The sequence below is a fragment of the Aedes aegypti genome, chromosome 1 (genome assembly GCF_002204515.2).
Source record: "Aedes aegypti strain LVP_AGWG chromosome 1, AaegL5.0 Primary Assembly, whole genome shotgun sequence".
NCBI classification, from domain to species: Eukaryota; Metazoa; Arthropoda; class Insecta; order Diptera; family Culicidae; genus Aedes; species Aedes aegypti.
In genome coordinates this window covers 99,958,322-99,978,308 of record NC_035107.1, presented here as the reverse complement: position 1 = coordinate 99,978,308, position 19,987 = coordinate 99,958,322, and the positions used below count along the sequence as shown (strand labels likewise).

The following is a 19,987-nucleotide window of genomic DNA, read 5'->3' as shown; positions in this document are numbered from 1 at the left end:
AATAAAAAAAAACTGGAAAAGAAACAGATGAAGTATACATTCATTCACATTACATTCAACATCTAGCAAACAAATATTATTTTGGTCTTAGCTCGAAACAGCCCAGACAAGTGGGAACCAGTGTCCCTTTACTTAGCCGTTCATGATCACATTCTTGCGGGAACTAGTCTGCCCATAACTGCAAAACAGTCACATTCGACATTTTTGACAAATTGGAGTTAATACCGTGATGAATCAAAACTCCGGACACTCTAGTAAAATCCATAATATAAAATAACCGTGCGAATGTAAGAATATCATCCCTATGATGAGTTTTAACTACCGTTGTCCATTGTAACGTGAAGTAACATCAAGTAAGCCTTGTAAAATATTGTTAAATAGCAAAACAAAAGTCAGTTTCACTAATAGAAATATTAGAAGTAGAACGCTAATGGCGCTGTTGTCACAAAATTGATTTAACTAATTATTACCTTTAATTGTTATTTTTCATTAATTGATCGATCTCACGCAACAGAGAATATTTTGTTTTGGCCTTTGACACTTTGAGGCCCGGTACTCACGCTGCACAGTGGCCCAAAGCTGGCCAAAAGTCAAAAAAATAAAGTTTGCAAATTCCTTCTTGAATATATTTTCTTGATTTCTTCAGTATTGAATAACAATTCCCCAAAGTTTCAGATCGATCGGTGTACATTTCGATTTTTCACAGCATGTCACCTGGAGAGATGTCAGCTGAAATTGACCCTTTTGAATTCTTCAAATTTCGTGAAGGTTGTTCTATAGAAATTGCAGTTTCTGTACTAAATCATGACCAAACCTTTCTCAACCGGTCTCATTCGAAAGAATATACCTTAAGCTTTGTTTTGAAGATATTTTAAACCATATGTGACATGTTTACCATTTGAGAATGTCAAGAAGTGTGTAACATAGAGCTCCTTAAAAAATAAGTCATTTTTTCAAAGGTAGTGCAAGATATCTGGGAAACGCTCTAAAATGATCAATTACCCCTCAATGTGTAGCAAATATTCCATAGTTTTCGATGTACTATGACTTCACTTGCGCTTTTTTGCGCCAAGATAAGAAAAAAATATTTTTAGTTACACTACGAATCAGCCCATTAGACCATCATACTTGATATAAATATCGCATTTTTTACCTTTATAAGCTCCCGAATAGATTCAAAAACCATCTTGAGCTTGCCCACGATATTTAACTTCAAATTGGCATCAAAAGAATGACGTCTCATTTGATTTTGATGTGGATACGGATTTCATTGATTGAATTACAAAAATGTGCTATTTTAAACAAATTCTGTCAAATGTACCGGAAATATCGATTTTCTGTTTCAGCGACTATTTCTATCAAATTACCTCTAAAAATCATGTTTTGTCAAATATTTAGCATTTTTAAACGTTTTGAGTGAGAATTGTACTTTTGGCCAGCATTTGTATGGGATGCGGCCACTGTGCCCTGTCACATCGCAGCAAAATTGATGTTGGTCACACGAACAGCAGCGACATTAGCATTCTTAGGTTAATGCTTCTACTGTTTCACTCCGCCGCGGTTATTTCGAAAATTATTTGAAGCCGGAAATACATATGATACAAGTTTTGCTGTGAATTGTTGATGTTTTATACATGTTAAACTGAATAGTTTTGTGAAATTAATGAAGAAAACACGTTTTTGTATTAGAAAAAGACTGTCCGGATACTGATACGTGTGGTTTTGAATCCGGACACAGTGCCCAAGAATAAAATTTAAAAAGTTTTAACAACAGATATGGCATTCAAATCATTTGAAAATCTCGAAAGAATGTTTATAAATGATATTTCAGTGATTCTGAAAATTATAAACCACAAATAAGTGTAAATTATGTGTGATTGATGGGGAAAACGATGCGTACATCACACTACTTTTAGAAGTAGGGGGAGTTCCCCCAGTGCCGGACAGCACCCAATACCGGACAAAGTTGAAACATTGAGAAATCATGGTCCAATCAAGATGGTGTATTAGTAGAAAAGAAAGCTATTATGTAGACTAATGTTTGCGTAGAATAACACATCCTTGAAATATTCATCCCTTCTTAAAAAAGTAGAAAAGTTTGAAAATCTTTAAAAAATTGACGTATCTTCTTAATTTTGAGCCTATTTAGTAATTATTTTGAATATGAAAATATACTTTGGATCCCGCAAGCATGATCGAACATAATCCTAATTTGATAGTATGAATGTATTTTGTACCATAATTGAAGTAAATATGGACAAATTACAATTTTGGTTAAGCACCTCCTGTCCCTCAGTTTCGGACAGCTTGATTTGTTATATGATATCTTTGTAAATATTGCATCAGTGTCTCAAAATACTTTCATTTTTTATGGGTTCCGTCGACCATGGTATCAAACATGCAATAAAATTAAGAAGAATGAACATTCATAACAACATCGTAAAATGTGCTATTTTTCATCATATATGAAAGAGGTTTTTGATAGGCAAGATGCTAAGAAAAACTAAGAAAAACTCAAATTATTTTTGTAAATGTTGCAATTGCATTGAATTGGTAATTATAAACTATTTCCATAGTGTACACATTCAATGATGTTCAAATTTACAGAATTCGAGGCATTTCCAGATCGTGTCCGGTATTGGGTGCCACATTTCAAGATCGATCAATTTGGTACTAAAATACATCATTAAAACACAATGTCAAAATTCATATTTATATTTTCAAATTTATTTTTGTACACTATAAAAATGATGATATTTATCATAAATGGGTGACACGAGCCCATAAAATCAATATTTTTCGAATTATGAATTTAGTGGCTTAAGTGTCCGGTACTGGGGGATCTCCCCCTATTCCAAAAACAGTATAGACAGCTGTTTCAGGACCCTCTAACAAATGAGATACATTATTTATCATAAGCCCAACAATTTATGTCTTGTAACATCAAGGTAAGTTTCATTTTTTATGTACTTATGTGAAACATAGCAGTGTTGATTTGAGTGTCCGGAATTCGATACATGAATGTCCGGATTTTGATTCAAGTGTCCGGATTTATGAACAAGACATCTTGCAGAATTAACACAATTTTCACTATAATCTCATAAAATTCATAGTAAATTTTGTGTAAACTATCAAGTTCCATCCTAACAGTTATCATTTGTTATGTATTACTACATAAACAAATACCGACCATACAGGCATTTGAATATCTGTATCACCTTAGGCGTCCGGGTATTGATGCAGCACGGTACCATGGAGAGTGTAACAAATGATAAATGCTTTCGATCAACTTACTGAAATCTATGAAATTGTTCTAGAAAATTCGAAAAAAATACCAAGTTGTTTTGTCACTTTGGTAATAATAACCGCATAACAGTCACATTGAGATTATAAATGAGCCTCGTAAAATAATGGCAATGAATTTCTATCAGAATAATTTTCAATTTTAATTTAGGACTTACTAGTCCAATTGAAAATCAAGTTACTCAGGACTTCGAAAATATTCTCAATCAAGAGAACGTTTTCGAAAATGCCTGGGAGACTGATATGGAAGAAGTGAGAACTATTATTAAAAAATTCAAAAATATGAAAGCTACTGGCGATGATGGAATTTTCTACATCCTCATCAAGAAACTTCCAAAAAGTAGCTTATCATTTTTAGTTGATATTTTCAACAAATGTTTTCAATTAGCATATTTTCCTGACAAATGGAAAAATGCTAAGGTTGTTCCAATTTTAAAACCAGACAAAAATCCAGCAGAAGCTTCTAGCTATCGTCCAATCAGTTTGCTTTCCTCCATCAGTAAACTTTTTGAAAAGGTTATTTTATTTATTTATTTATTTATTTATTTACCAACATCTTCAGTAAAAATACTGTACAGACTGTTCTTAAAAACTAAAAGCCAAACTATCAACGAATACAAAGAAAATCTAACCATAAGAGAACGCATGTTTCAACATTAAAAATTAATTCATACAAATTATACATATCAAATCCATTAAACAGCACATTATAAGAGTAGAATCGATCAAAAAACTGGACAAACTTAATTATTTCATTTCAAAAATAACTGCAACAAATTTCGTAAACACACTAAACCGTTTGAAACACTAGATATATCGGGATCAGCGGCCTGGTCGCCATGTTGTTACTGCGTGATCCTTGAATTCGAGGCATCTTATTCCTTTTGGCCAGCTGGATGAGTTCAAAGCCTGCGGTACTTTCTATCGATGACTACCTTGTACGATACGAAGTCCATAGTTGAAACGTCCCTCCAAGGAGGTTTGAGGCAATTGATGGCATGAATATTTTCCACAGATATTGCTTCACTGATCATTTGTTTTACTTCTTCTTCGGTGACGTCATTTGCAATGTTCGAGATGTAAAGTTTGAAAGTTTTATTTTCTTCATCAGAATTATGCACACGTTTGGCAGTTGACACATCAGGCCAAACTTTAGTAGATGACAGAAGTGGAACTTTATCGGATACCGATGGCATTTCTGTATTCGATGTTGATTCGGATGTATTGAGCAATGATTCGATTGTTACATTCAGTTGATTCATCAAGTCGCTCATTTTGGCTATTTCGTTCGTAATACGATCAACACCTTTTTCAACGGGATTTTCTGGAACTCTCATTGAACTGACGATAGAACGAAAACGCACATTCTCTATTAACTCTCGACAGTCGTCACACATAAACATAACATTAGTATGCAGACAAACGCCGGCTTCTTCATCGGTGAGTCCGGCGCAACTCGCATGGAACCTTCGAATGCTTTCGCAAAATCCTTCACAAACGACCAAGATTTCTCCAGAACCACAATCGTTTTTGCATTTATGACATACTTTTGTCACACCCTGTTCACATGCAGTATTCCGCTTCACAAGTAGATGGCGTGCGCTTGTTTATTCAGGTATACTTTGGTGAGTATGACTGAAGAGCGATGATGATGATGATCGTTTGTCTCGATGAGCAATCCACCAGGAAAAAGTTTTTGACTTTCAAACGTTTTCAGCACAAATAAGCATCTATTGCGCAATCCTTCAACATCCAACGGTACTAAGGAGCATCGGTTGCCTCGGCGGAAGGTGAGATTTAGATAAAACGTTCGGAAACACGCAGAAAAACGAAAAACGATCGGTGGTAAACAACACAGTCAACTACATCACGGGCAAACGAACTAACTAACTTTTGAACAGAATGATGGCCCACATCAACGAAAATTCAATTTTTGCCAATGAACAGTTCGGATTCCGCCATGGACATTCGACCACTCATCAACTTTTACGTGTAACAAATTTGATCCGTTCCAACAAATCTGAAGGCTACTCTATTGGTCTTGCTCTTCTAGACATAGAAAAAGTATTCGACAGTGTTTGGCATGAAGGTTTGATTGTAAAATTAAAAGACTTTAATTTTCCAACATACATTGTTAGAATAATCCAAAGTTATCTGTCAAATCGTACACTTCAGGTTAATTATCATAACTCCAGATCTGAAAAAAAAATCCTGTAAGAGCTGGTGTTCCTCAAGGCAGCATTTTGGGATCAATATTATACAATATTTTCACATCTGACTTACCTGAGCTACCTCAGGGATGTCAAAAATCTTTGTTTGCGGATGACACAGGCCTCTCCGCCAAAGGACGAAGCCTGCGTGTCATCTGTAGTCGATTGCAAAAAAGTTTGGATATTTTTTCTTCATACTTGCAATAATGGAAGATTTCTCCTAATGCTTCCAAAACTCAACTAATAATATTCCCACATAAACCAAAAGCTCTTTATTTGAAACCTTCAAGTAGACATGTTGTCACGATGAGAGGGGTTCCAATAAATTGGTCAGATGAAGTTAAGTATCTAGGACTCATGCTAGATAAGAATTTAGCTTTCAAAAATCAGATTGAGGGCTTTCAAGCCAAATGTATCAAATATGTAAAATGTCTCTAGTACCAATGAGTTACATAAAATATCCAATGTTGAAACATTGGAACAAATGTCAAATAATATAATCAAAAATTTCAGGCAAAAATCGTTACAATCTTTTATTGCCACGATTAATGCGTTATATGTTTAGGTTAAGTTAGGTTAAGTATATTGAAAACGTTTTTTTTTTCTCTTATAAGCAGGTGAAATCAACTCACCTGTAAAAAATCTGAACTGCTAGGCAAATGAAATGTAATATGTTGTTAACAAAATGTTTATAAAATCTTAGATTTGTTTTACCAAATTAGGATGCTAGTGTTGCCTAATAACACAGAACACCTAGATATAAAAAATAATGAATGTAATGTTTGGAATGATACTAAAAAAAAAAAAATTCTGACAATTCATCTGGTATGCGATATGAGTTGTACAAAATATCAGCCTGAAATAAGCACTTTTGAGTTCCTGGTTATATTTAGAAATTTTAGTTTCCTCCATTTACTCAATGCCTACTTTTGTCGAATGTTTAAAATATGCAGTTATGGACAGTAGTTTTCTGTATCGAAACATACACGTTGTAATCAAACATGTTTTAAATAGTCTAAAATATTCTATATGCATGAAATCTTCATGATTAATATGTCGCTAGTTGGGTTCCATTACTGATTCTCCGTTGGGTCGTTTATGACTACATTCCAGCGGGAACCATATGGCCGAAATATTTTCGGAATATGGCCAAAGTGATCATTTATGCTTGAAATAGTCTGCACAATACATGATTCACAAAATCTTGAAGATTAATATGTTGCAAGCCGGATTCTATACCTGATCCAATTCTGGCTACTTTCCCGCAGGACCAGGTATCCGGAAGATTTCCGGAATGCGGCCAAAGTGACCGTAAATGCCAAGACAAGGTTTGTAGCTAGTTCTGCCAAATCGTAAAAATTGACATGTCGGAGTCAATATTTCTCACGCATATTGGTGGTGGATCATAACTCAGGAAAAACCTACCCCACTACACCCCGGAATAACTCAGGCACCTCGTGGCCAATGTCGTATTCTATATCACATAAACTAGAGACGTAAACGGGTCTACTGATGTCAACAGTTTTGAAATCGTTTGAAAAATAACGGAGATATGTTTTTTTTTGGCTTTTAGTGAATGCTCAAAACGTATCCAGATAGGATAAGGGTTAATATAATCTCAAATCCATTCACTTTTGAACAAGTTTTATACGTGCTTTCGATGTTAAAGGTTAAGTGACCCTTAACATTTGATATATCCATAAAAAAATGCGAACATTATTTGAACGTGAATTTAGCATCTACATGCGTTTATTTCATTGTTTTTGTGAGTGAATATAATTTCCGATTACTTTAGTATATTTTGACATAACTTCTCTATCTAGGACAATTTTTGTCATATTTTACTTGCTTGCCTAAATAATATAATAAAGCAAAGAAGTTTAAAGTTTTTGTCCACTCAAAGTTAGAAACAGCGTCTGATTGTCGTATTAGGGCGATTCATATTTCAAAAATGTTTGAAAGTCCAATCTCCCATATGCTCCTTACCATCCTTACCATAAGAATAGTGTTCAGTGAAATTTTCAGCTTTCTAGGTGGTGATTTAAAAGTGGCCCAAAGACAATGTAGGTTTATATGGAAATTACTATGGAGAAATTTTGAGAAATGTTCCAAACACGCTAGTACTGAAATGTAAGTAGAAAATTATCATCCTTTATTAAAAAATTATTCTTTATACCTAAATAAAGGATGTTGCTGAAGAAACAAATCTGTTTTGAGCTAATTTTGTACGGGATTTTTTAACATGTTTGCAGAGCTTTAATCATATATTAAGCTAAATAATAGCAAACAAACTCATTAATATCTCTTCTGCTATCCGTCGGATTGAATTTCTCTCTTCAGCAAATTTCTTTATTATGGTTTGAAGAATAAGTTATTACTATGGGATAATAAGTTTGTATTAACATTACAAAACTAGCGTGTTTGGAACATATCTCAAAATTTCTCCATAGTAATTTCCATATAAACCTACATTGTCTATGGGCCACCTTTAAATCACCACCTAGAAAGCTGAAAATTTCACAGAACACTATTTTTACAGTAAGGATGATAAGAAACATATGGGAGATTGGATTCTCAAACATTTTTAAATATTGAACCACCCTATTGTCGTATGCTCTATTGGTGAACTTTCCACCTTCTAAAATCACACTTTATTGTTGTAAACTGGGGGTGTGAAGTCGAATGTTTAGGTCGTTCAAATTGAACAAAATCTTTTCCACGAGTGCTAACCGTTGTTCGCTCGTCTCACAGGAAACCACATTATAAGTACACTCTTAAAATGCTTCACACAAAGCATAATGATTTCAAAGCAGGCGATAAATCCAATAAACAGAGTGAATCAGAAAGTTTCTAGCCGTATGTTAATTTAAAATATATATGGAAAATGTTGTAAAAGATTTCTGCGTAATTGGGACCAATTACATATTTTTTGGCAGTTGGCAGTCTTTTATGTTATATAAATTGAACAACAGTTTTTAGCGTGACGAAATCAAAACCGATCATCCCTAGACATACTCGGATCATTTTCATGAACATTTTTGTTTGATAACAGCCTAGCTGCTAATGGATTTTCAGTTCGCATCCAATATTAGTTTGTTTGGTATCAGCGGATGGAGGAGTTCTTAGAGAACGTGTTTTTCATGGTCACAAGAAAATATTTTGCCAGGCTAATAAATTTGGGGGCATTTGCTTCTTAAGGGTTTGACATGCCTTAATATCTTGTTAAAGTATAATAAAAAAAATAAAACAGAGATCTATGACAGTTTTTTATGGTTCCTTCAGCTAGGTACAACTTATATCAGTACTGGCTCATTGGTTTTGAGTAAAACAGACCCGCTTATCACGCTTATATAAAGGTTCAACCACGACTCTCCAAATTTTCTAAAAATTTTTTAAGACTCCAATGCTCCTGGTATGAATCCATTCTTTCATTTGATATGGGCGAATGCTGGAGACAAGGACTGTGATGAATCTCACCCCATCGTTGATGTTTTAGAAGCTTTCATCACAATGATATTGAATTCGATGGCTGCATGATAAATATTGTTGGTAAGCTTCCAATTCCTCTCCACTAAGGTGAATGTAACAGATAAAAATCATGTCCAAAGCGAAAAACAGGGTCTAAACAGAGAATGAAAAGCGTAGGTACTATGTAGATCAACAGTTCTTCAATAGTTTCCATTAACAAGTAATGATAAAATTTTCACCATCAAATGAAGTCAAACGTTGAAATCTGACGAAGCATTTTCTCACGAAAGGAAATCGCCTAGATTCGTGAACAACTCAACGAATGTTCTAGCGGAAATTCATTTTTAAGTATACGAAAGGCACGAACAGGTTCCATGAATATTACATCTATGGGTATAACTACCCTATCCAAATGTTGTTTGTTGTTGTTGTGTTAAATTTGTCTATTCCGATTTGAATCGTATTGGAAAAGCTCCAGCGAAATTTATTTTTAGAACTTTTAGAATGTACGTTGCAGTTCGTTTCGTTTCCAAGAAGAATCACATTGCAGTTCATATATAAATACATTCATGTGTTTTTTAACACTGTGAACATAAAAAATGGGTTGGGCTAAAATTTATGCGACGCACGCTCTAGTCTTATCAGAAGCGAGCAGAACTATTTTAAAACATTGCCTCAAATAGGCTCACAAAATGTACAACATCGATTTCCTGTTGCAAAACAACAGCTAGGACGCACAGTTAAAGCGAAGAATTTTCAGCATACCACGTCAAAATAGCAATCAATCACTTTAAGTGCGTACTTTCCCCGTCGGGTAATCTCACGGTTTCTAATAAAAACCTAAAAACGTAGGTGTGAAACCAGATAGCACCTTACAGGTCATCTGAATGTATTCACCAGCTGACAGAAACCTGGCCTAATCCAAGCGAATAAAAATCATTTTACGACCGGGCAATGTCCGTCGGGAACGTCGCTCGTTGTCGTCAAACCTAATCAAATCGCTAGCTTGACAGTTCACAGGCTTCCTCTCTATCGAGAGATACCAAACAAAGCACCTTCACCGAGAATTTGTAGATGTTTTATTGTACTGTTTTAATATTTTTTCTTCAAAATGGCTCAAATTTCATCCTCATGTGATTAGCAACTCAACTCGGGATTCCAACTGCCGTCATCGGGTTTACGATCAGTCCACCGGACTGATGTACGACCTGTCCGTCGAAGATTCGGAGCTATTCCATCACTCACAGTCCCCGTCCGCTCCGCAGCACAAATTGAGATTGATTAGAATCTGATTCGAACGGCAGCGACTGATTGGCCGGCTGCTTCTTGACAACCGAAATTATGGTTTCCGAAGTTGAAAAGCAGAATGAATAACGATTTGTGCGTTCACCTCACGGGTCGAACAGTCAAATTACACTTCACTTTAGCGAGAATCATTTACAAAAGATGGAACTGAAAAATTGTTGTGACCAAAGCGGCAGCTGCTCCTCAGACGAGAATTCCAACTAGAAAAACAACATTCAGGTGACAGATGTACGCAGCCTACTGGGAGACAAACGCTCGTCAAGCACCGCTAGGGGATTGTTGTCCCATCGTCGACGAAGTTTATCGTTGAACTGCTGCGTATTCGCATAACGAAGCAATACCAAACCAAATCATCTCGTTTTCGAAGCTCTTCGTGTTTTAGTAGCAGCTTCGCGATGGGGTTGGCGTTTATATCACAACAAATGCCTCACCAACACACCCGCGCTCGCTCGCTCGCACCAAACCAACCAGACGACAGCAACAAAAACACATCGTCGGCTTCGGCCTTCCTCGCCTTAGTCCCGCTCGCTCTTCGACACGTCAGCGGGAAACGTTGGAAAAGTTTTCTGAATCAAACGCATCGTTGTTTCCCCGCCATCGTGGGTGAGTGCCAGGTTAGGAAATGAGTGCCCCGGGTTCATCTGCACTCACGTGCTAATGAATTAATGATCTTGATGCGAAGATTTTTGCCTGTGTGCACGTTTACTTCCCCTCGCTACCAATACCAGTGCGCTGCGGATAGTGGGCGGGGCTTAGAAAGGGTTGTTGCGAGTGTGTGCGCTTGGTAGTGTGTGGGTGTGCAAAAGCGATTATCGTCGTGCGTGCTTTTAAGCGTTGTATCTTACGTGGTGATACGACACTCTAAACGGTGTAACTTTCACTCTTGGGCAATAAAGAGAAAGCTTTCTAGAAGAGCAATAGCGAAATTGATGTGATATCGACTAGAAAAAAGTTTCTCCAACTAGGCTCCGGCGAGATTCGAACTCACGATCTCCTGTTTACTAGACAGGCGCTTTAACCAACTAAGCCACGGCGCCGTTGATGACGGCCGGTTGCTCAAAGCTGTACTGGTGATACGTCTTGTGACAAGAAAGAAATGTGGATCGATTTGCGCATTAAATTATGAAGGCGATGTTTCTTCGTGACAACGTCATCCCATGTTTCTGCGTAGATGATAAGATGCGAATAGAAGTTGCAAATCAAGTTTGGCGAGCACTAGCCCACTATTTCATCTGTTTGGCCTTATAGGGCTATCATACGACCAATATGGGGGATGTCCGCTGTACAATGGCACTATATTAGCAAGCAAGGCGAATTCAAGTGCTGCTTGGATACTTGGGTAGCATAAAGACTAGAAACGTTGCAATAAATGTTTGAGATTTGAAAACCAAAGATTATCACCTATGTTGCAAACTGATCACGCATGCTCTGTTCTACATAGACGAAGAGCTGTCAATTTGAAAGGTTATCATGACTATAAAGAAAAATATAGTACTAACAGAAAACAATTGTTTTTTTTTAAGGGTTTAGAGGTTTGAACTGTGAAAATCAAGCAATTAGTATTTTTGGAAAACATTGTAGGCAATAACAATATCTTCGCTTCACTGTAATCAGAAATAAAAAGTTTCCCATACCGGGAATCGAACCCGGGCCTTCCGGGTGAGAGCCGGATATCCTAACCACTAGACAATATGGGACTTGTACTTTTCCACTTATCAGGAACCATCAGTAACTATATATAGGTATAATCCTTGAATGTGATGTGATAAAATTGTTCAAAAAATCCAATTCTCGAAAAATTATCCAATCAGACTCAAGTCAGATTATTGTACATATAATCGAAGTACATAAATCTGTTTTGTCTCACATTGTATTTCATATTCTGTTCTAAGACCACTAAATGCATTATTATCACTGGAAGGCGTCCTAAATTGGTAACATAAGTTTCAGAAGGAAGCAGGCATCTATTGAAGTTTTGCATGCAGATATAAATTGTGTATGCTTTTTCGTTAGAATACAGGCTTTTTTTTGTAACTAGTTTAATATTTTTTTCTTTTTTGTGTATTGAGAGGCTCAATCAGGCATAACGAAGCCGAACAAAACCGATAGGTTAACACAATTTCGTTTCGTGTATATATCTTAATTCAGCTTTGAGTATCCGTTAAACTCGCGGTTGGGATTAGGGTAGGGAAAAATGTTTGGGATTATGATGGTTTTAAACATCATTTCCTTGACATTCGAAATTATAATATTCTTGCGGTTTTGCTGGACATTGTCAAGTGGACACAACATAACTTTTGTCATTGACTATATCCAACGTAATTGCTCAAGATATTTCTTTATTGATTACTTCCTATAACTTTCTCGAGATACTGTCAAGAATAACGCCATGGCTTCCTTGATAAACTGTTTAGAAGTTATTGCTAGAATTCAGTAACGTCTGAGAATTGAAAATTCTGTTTGTGCATCCTTCAGAAATTCATTACATTTTTATTAAGAAATTCAATTGGAACTTGTAGTTACATGATTTTTTTCAGAGCTTCCGTAACATACCGACCAAAAAAAAATTGGTAGAATCATCAAAAGATTCTCACGGAAATTATTCAAGATTTTTTGAGAAAATAGTAAGGAATTCTTCACAATAATTGTGAAGGACATTCCTTCAGATGTATTTCCTTGTACTCCTTCCTGAATTTTACCGAAAAGTACACTAGAGATGATTCCACTGGCCATTCTTTCTCAGATTTATCTAGGGATTGTTCCAGGTATTACTTCAAGCAATTGTACAGAAATTCTACAGGAATCTCATCAGGAAACTCTCAGGGAAAGGTTTTTCCAAGAACGTTTTCTATGATCTTGTTCTTGATATATTGAATTATCCTCTCTTGAGTTATCTTAAGGATGCACCAGAAAGTTCTTCAAACGTTTTTACAGATTGTGCGGGAATTTCTAAGAGCTGCTCCGCAATTTATTCGAAGCTGCATTTTCAGGTGTTCCAAGTGTGATAATCTGATATTCTTCAGAAATTAAAACTACATTTTTACAAATTTCATTGCACTGGGTTCATATAAGCCTTACGATATCCCTATTAATTACTAATTTTTTTCTCAGAATATCTACAAATACAGTAAACTCTCCAACCAGGAACCTTCTAGTTATGGAGGTATCGAGTCACAGAACCAAAAATCAGTGCAACTACTATCCAAGGGATCCTCGAGCTGAAAACCAACTTTTACTATGGTTCCCTTACACTATATAGAGATATGAAATATGGAGTAAGAGAAAGTTGATTCTATTTAAACAGGTATTCCTTCAAACTATTTCAGAAATTCATGACGGAATTCATCAAATGCCAAATTCAGGTGTTACTACAGGGGTTTATACTTGAATAACTCTGTGAATACGTCCACGAATTTGTCTACGACATATCTAAGAAGTTTTTTCAAAATATTACTTCTCGGATTCGACATATTACTGCAAGAAATATTCCAAGAAAAAAAAAACGAATATCTTAAATTGTCCTTAAATATTTTTTTGGAGTAGTTCAACAAGAAATTCTTTAAGAATTTATCTAGCTTTTTACGCTAGCATTCCATAAATTTTGAATCACCCACTTCTGACATTTATTGCGTACACTATAAAATTTATATTTCGGTTCGGTCGAAGCAAACTTCGGAAAGTATTTTTTTATTGTTGACGATGTAATGTCAGACTTTTCCAAGGACTTTTCAACCTTTTTTCAGGACCTTAAAATATCAAATATATTTCTCATTTTTCCATTAACTTACTTTTTTTTTTAGGCAAATGAGAAGCAGTGGACAGCAGCTAATTTTTGAAGATGTTACCAATTCAAGAGAAAGTCATTCTGCTCCTTAAAGCGTGCGGTGACAAATCGTCCCTGTCCGCATTTTACAACAGCTATTAATTGTGTTGGCTGAATTAGTCTGGAGATTAGAAAATTGGTGTTCGAGAGATAACCTTTACAAAAAAGCTAATTAATGTAATACTCTTCCTGGACCTGAGTTGAAACTATTGTTATCCTGAACAAACTAGATTTAAAACTTCAAGTATGTGGAGAACTTGATTTTATTTTGATCTTAACCAGCATTCATTCAAAATAGTCAACCCTGTTCAAAAGCTCGCAAAAAAAAAACTTGTGGCAAAACGGAGTATAGTAAGTGCTCCCTAGAATATGTGTATTGATTGTTTGGTAAATGTTCTGTTCAGCGTTAAGTTTTTCACGCCTATCTTTACAAAACTATTGACTCAAAAGGAAAGACAAGTAAAAGCTCTTTTACTTGTTTTTCTTCACTGTATAAGAGGGAAATGAAAAATGATTTCACAGTTTACTGCAGTATTGATAATCCGGAAAAAATGAAATTATATATTTTCATTCCTAATCCAGGGCCTTTCAAAGCAGCGCCAAAAATGTCTCATTAATCAACCAACATAAGTTAATGATTTCTTCAAAAGGGTACCTAAAATAATACAATAGGGGTATTCACTTAACGGCGTAAATCCCCGCGTATATCGTGGTAAACTGATTAACTCAAATCTTTCGCGAAATCGCGTAAATTGTGAAGGAAACATTTCAAATTGTTCAATTTCGTCGGTTTTTCAATCTAAGAAGGCGTTGTATATCCTTGTATCGTTGTCATAATGAGAATAACAAACAAACTCTTTCCCAATTTGGGAAATGAAGTCAGCAAATCTTGGATTAAGATTCACGAGTAGGAATTTTGATTGATAGGTGGTCTCACGGTGTCTCTGGTAGAAAACATTAATATAAATACCGTTCTGATTCAAATTCCGGACAGGTTTAAATTCCGGACACTTAACTTTGTATGGGAAAGGTTTCAATTGAAATGTTTCAAAATTTGCCGTTCAAAAGTTCCCAATTTGGAGGCTCGTTTTAATATGATTTATCCATAGCAATCCATGAAAATTTACAATGCTCAACTAGTTTTGACGTTTTTCTAATGGCTGGTAGTGTTTATTTTACAATTCAACTTTTCCAACTTTGCTTTTCACGAGCTGTCCGGAATTTGAAACAAAGCGTCCGGAATAGAAAGCAAAAGTGAGGTGGTGTCCGGAATAAGAATCATGAAGAGGGCACACATTTCTATTTATTGAAATTAATTGAAGTTGTGGAATTCAAATCTTCACCTACCATTCGAAAGGTGAGTGTCCTGATAGCATGATAACGCTAAGGAATCGTAAAGATTGATTAAATTTATATACTTTTAGGTGGCACACACTTCAAAGAGGCCTTAAGTGTCCGTAATATGAATCAAAACGGTAAATCAGTATCGCTGAAACACCCACCAAATGAAAGCTTAGGCTTCCCCCTTTTATTTAAGACCGGTTTGAAAATGTTCTATCGGGGGTTCCTGAACAGAACAATCAATTGCGAAAGTTGCAGCTGAGGGTAGTGCTTCGTGAAGCCCAAGCAGGACAGTTCGGTTTTGCGTCGTCCGATAGATTTGACTCACGGTTTCGCGCATGTTTTCGTCGCCGGAGATTTTTTTTTTCCTGTTTTCAAGCGTCTTGCTGGGTAGTGCTTCGTGAAGCCCAAGCAGGACAGTTCGGTTTTGCGTCGTCCGATAGATTTGGCTGACGGTTTCGCGCATGTTTTCGTCGCCGGAATTTTTTTTTTCCTGTTTCCAAGCGTCCTGCTGGGTAGTGCTTCGTGAAGCCCAAGCAGGACAGTTCGGTTTTGAGTCGTCCGATAGATTTGGCTCACGGTTTCGCGCGTGTTTTCGGCTCCTAAGAATTTTTTTCTGTTTTGGAGCGTCTTGCTGGGTAGGTATTTGGAAGGCACAAGCAAGACGGTTTGTTTTCGGGACGCCAAGAAGTTTTGCTGTCAGTATCAGTTTTGTGTTCAGTCGAGGATGGATTACCAACTGGTGAGTTCGTTTCATTCTTGTGATAACACATATTTTCTTGAAAGCGTAACTTTTAAGTAATTTTAAAACAAACTTTGTATGGTTCGTCACTATAAGTGTCGGCATTATGTGTTTTTTTCTTATACAATTTCAATATACATAAATATATTTGCCTCTTTTATACATTATTAAATATTATCTTTTGAATTGTTCGACATTGTGAATGTTGACGTATTTTTTAAAACTTGTACCATATCGAGACAAAATGCACAGTAATACTCAAATGTAATTTTCAAACAGACTATGTATGGTTCGTCACTACAAGTGTTGGCATTATTCCTGTTTCATATAATTTAAAATATATACATGTAATTTTCAGTTTTCGTCATTAATAAAAACATCTTTTGAATAGAGTAGTGTTTGATCCTTCGACCTTGACACTTGCTCCTACTGGGGCGGGTGATGAGGGCAGGATCAAACATGTCGCGCGTCGGTAGCGAAGCGGTGAAAAAGTGATCGGTTCGTTAGTAGAGTTTGATCCTTCGACCTTGACGCTTGCTCCTGCGGGGGCGGGCGATGGGGGCAGGATCAAACTTGTCGCGCGTCGTTCGCTCAGAGAAATGAAAAAGCGCCGCGGATCGCTAGTAGTGTTTGATCTATTGATCGCGTCGCTTGCTCTTGCGTGGGCGAGTGACGAACACTTGTTCGGCGTTTAATGCGATTATCGAATTATTTCGCGAATCCGGTTAGGCATGATTATATCATGGCTCGCATCACCAAACATTGGTGACTCCCAGATCTTTACCTTATCCCACTAACCCAATATCCTCTCCATGACAACCGTGGAGATGCAGAGGTGATCTCGGTCTCTAGTAACAACGGTAGTCACACTAACATTCCTTCCCTTCCCCGATGACCGTAAGGACGTGGCCGGCGCCGTTATTGACTTTTAAATTTGAGCTCTCGATTTGTGCACATTGAAGAATGGTAAGCTAATCCCAAGCCCCATTCATTAATTCCCTGTGCAACTTCGATTGTTCTGGTCAATCACGGAGTAGCAACTACGAATTGTACGGTCATCTATGCTGAAAAAAATGCTGCTATCGGGGGTTCCTGAACATTTTTTTTTATTTTAGTAAGAGATAGGTACCATAGATGATCTTCTTCCACCAATTGTATGATACAATAAATCTCTTGTACCATATGAAGAAAACTCAATCCAACCGTAGAAGGTCATGACAAAGATTGCTGGACAAACATTTGAAAAGGGCTCGAGAGCTCGTTGCTCGCCCATGCAAACTAACATCACTATCAGAAAGATTAGTGTTAGCTCTTCCTGATAATGATATTGGTGAGCGTAATCGAGTGGAATTGGACTCAACAGCGTCTTACAAAGCCATTGTTTACCAATGTCGATGTGCCCTTCAACATCTGTGCAACCTAAAAATAACCCCATTTGTTTGCCGATGACTTGTTTTTTAATTAAAAAAAATGTGATTTGAGCACCAGACGAACGTTGCAGTTGTTAACAAAGTTTGACTGAACTTTGATGATGATAATTGGATTTCGGTTTTCAGTCACGAATTAAGCGTTGATTATTTTAAATCATTACCAACGTTTCGATCCAGTTGTTGGGATCTTCTTCAGGGCTCGATATGAATCAACTTGTCATTTATTCGTGTAGCGTACACGGTGTTTGTCTCGATTGGGTATCGCACGGGTCTTATTCATCACCAGCACCCTATATCGGATGGTGGGTGGGTGGTACGGAACATGAATTTTACACTAGAAAATTCGGCGAAATACAACACTGTGCCTGTTGTCTATTGCCGTCTGCTAATCACTGTCAGTTGAATAGCTGTCTTTGGATGTTGCAATCGTCCCAAATATCGCTTTCAGCAGACTTAACCAATCAGTTCAGGGGTTTTTAAAGGTAACACATCTACACTTTGATTTGAACGATAATGCAGAAACTGTATTAAAACCTGTAATGTTCAGGGGCTAGGTGATTATGTGACGTCCAAAAAGGGGGTTGGCCTGGGCAGTTCGATCTCAAGCGATGGAGAAGGGTCCTTTAAGGTTACCCTGTCGATTATCGAGCATAACTTCGACGTCATCGGGACTCAAGGCCGACGTAAGGATACTGGCGTAAAAATACTGTTGCTGCTTGCTGTTGCTTCTGGTGATCCAGAAAAATATAAATAAATCTGGAAGACACTGTTGTTTTTAAATAATTTTAGGTGCTTCATTATTGGAGATTTGAAAATCGTCAATCTGTTTTGCGTAATAATGGGAGATAGTTCAACATTTCCTTGCCCATACTGTACCACACAAAAAAAAGATCTATCCAATGTAGCTGGTAATCCACGAATACTTGGTCACATACGCGTCCGCGAAATGGAAAAGTCTCGGCTCGGACCATAAACTGGTGGAGTAGTTCTTCAATTGTATTTACGATCCACTGCTCAATGGATCACCTGACGAACAAATTGCCAACCACCTTCCTTGCATATAACACTAGGTAATGTAAATCCAAGCATAATACATTGATCCAAATAAAGTCGACGAATGGGTAAGCATCAGCAATTTGATTGTGTGATTCATAAGGATGACCTTAAAATTAAATCGTTTGTCACAGGTGAGGATCATCAGTTGCCAACGCCTCAACAAATGTGGATTCACCAGCCGAAACTGTCAGAAGCTAATGAAAAATCGGCATGTTTTGGAAGTGAAATGTGATGTAAGTTTGCTAGCAACTGTAATTTATCGTACTGTTCTGTAATTTATCTCTTTTCAATGAAAAAATTTCAAAAATCAAAGGAAGTGGTTTGAGCAAATAGGGAAGCCAATAAATCCGTGCATTTCGATTTTCAATGTGCTTGGAATCGTGTTAAGGTTCCGGAGAACTCCAAAGCATATAATCGACAGCTTGTAATGTACAATAGTACAATGTACAATAGTGAGCATTTGTAAACCATATTAACCGTATTTACTTTATCGATATGTCATGTTTGTAATTGGTTTAAACATAATGGTATAATGCTAAATCCTTTTAATTAACCCTCTAATACCCAAATTTTTGTTTTCGATCTAAATATTATTTTTCGTTATCTAAAATCATTCTAAACACGGTTTAGGCAATGAATTATTTTTCTTCGCAAATTTATGAATTTTGATTTTTATTATTTTTATTTTTGAACATCCCTATCCTTTTAATTTTTTTTCTTGAAGCCCCTTCTGGTTACTGATTTTTGACAATAATAAAAATTTGAGTTTTTACTATACTTTTGAAAATATGATTCTTTTAATTTTTTTCTGGACCATTTTTTATTTTCCGTGTAACTAACGGAAAAACAGATTTGTAATTATTTCAATACCATCAGGCTCTTCTTCTGTGATAGGTTGATCGTAGAAAAATATAAAAGTTACGATTTTTTATAATACACGTTAAATTAATCCCAGGCATTTGTAGGTTATATAAGAATACAATTTTTCAAACAATTTTCAATAATACAAATAAGCTTCAAAAATCATAAAAAAAATTTCTTAGATGCGTTTTATGAGTCAAGGTTTAAGCCAAAAATAAAATCATTTTAATTTCCGAGTTACGAAAAAATACACAAAATTCCAAAGTGTACCCCGTCTAAAGGCGGGGTTGGGTATTAGAGGGTTAATTGGTTAACTATTTGTAGTAAAATTTCTCATGGCTACCTAGATGAGCATGAAATAAAATGACTGTGTGAACCATAATTTAGAAATCAGTAATGAAAAAACGGCATTGTATTGTTTTGAAAAAAATGTTCAAGATCCCCCGAT

At 36.2% G+C, this 19,987-nt stretch overlaps 2 non-coding genes across 2 annotated transcripts; both read right to left on the bottom strand.

Annotated features, from left to right (window-relative positions):
• Window positions 1-11,249: 11,249 nt before the first annotated feature.
• Window positions 11,250-11,323, bottom strand: Trnat-agu. Its single transcript has one exon. It is a non-coding gene; the product is annotated as a tRNA-Thr (tRNA).
• A 588-nt stretch (window positions 11,324-11,911) lies between these two features.
• Window positions 11,912-11,983, bottom strand: Trnae-cuc. Its single transcript has one exon. It is a non-coding gene; the product is annotated as a tRNA-Glu (tRNA).
• Between the last annotated feature and the right edge of the window lie 8,004 nt (window positions 11,984-19,987).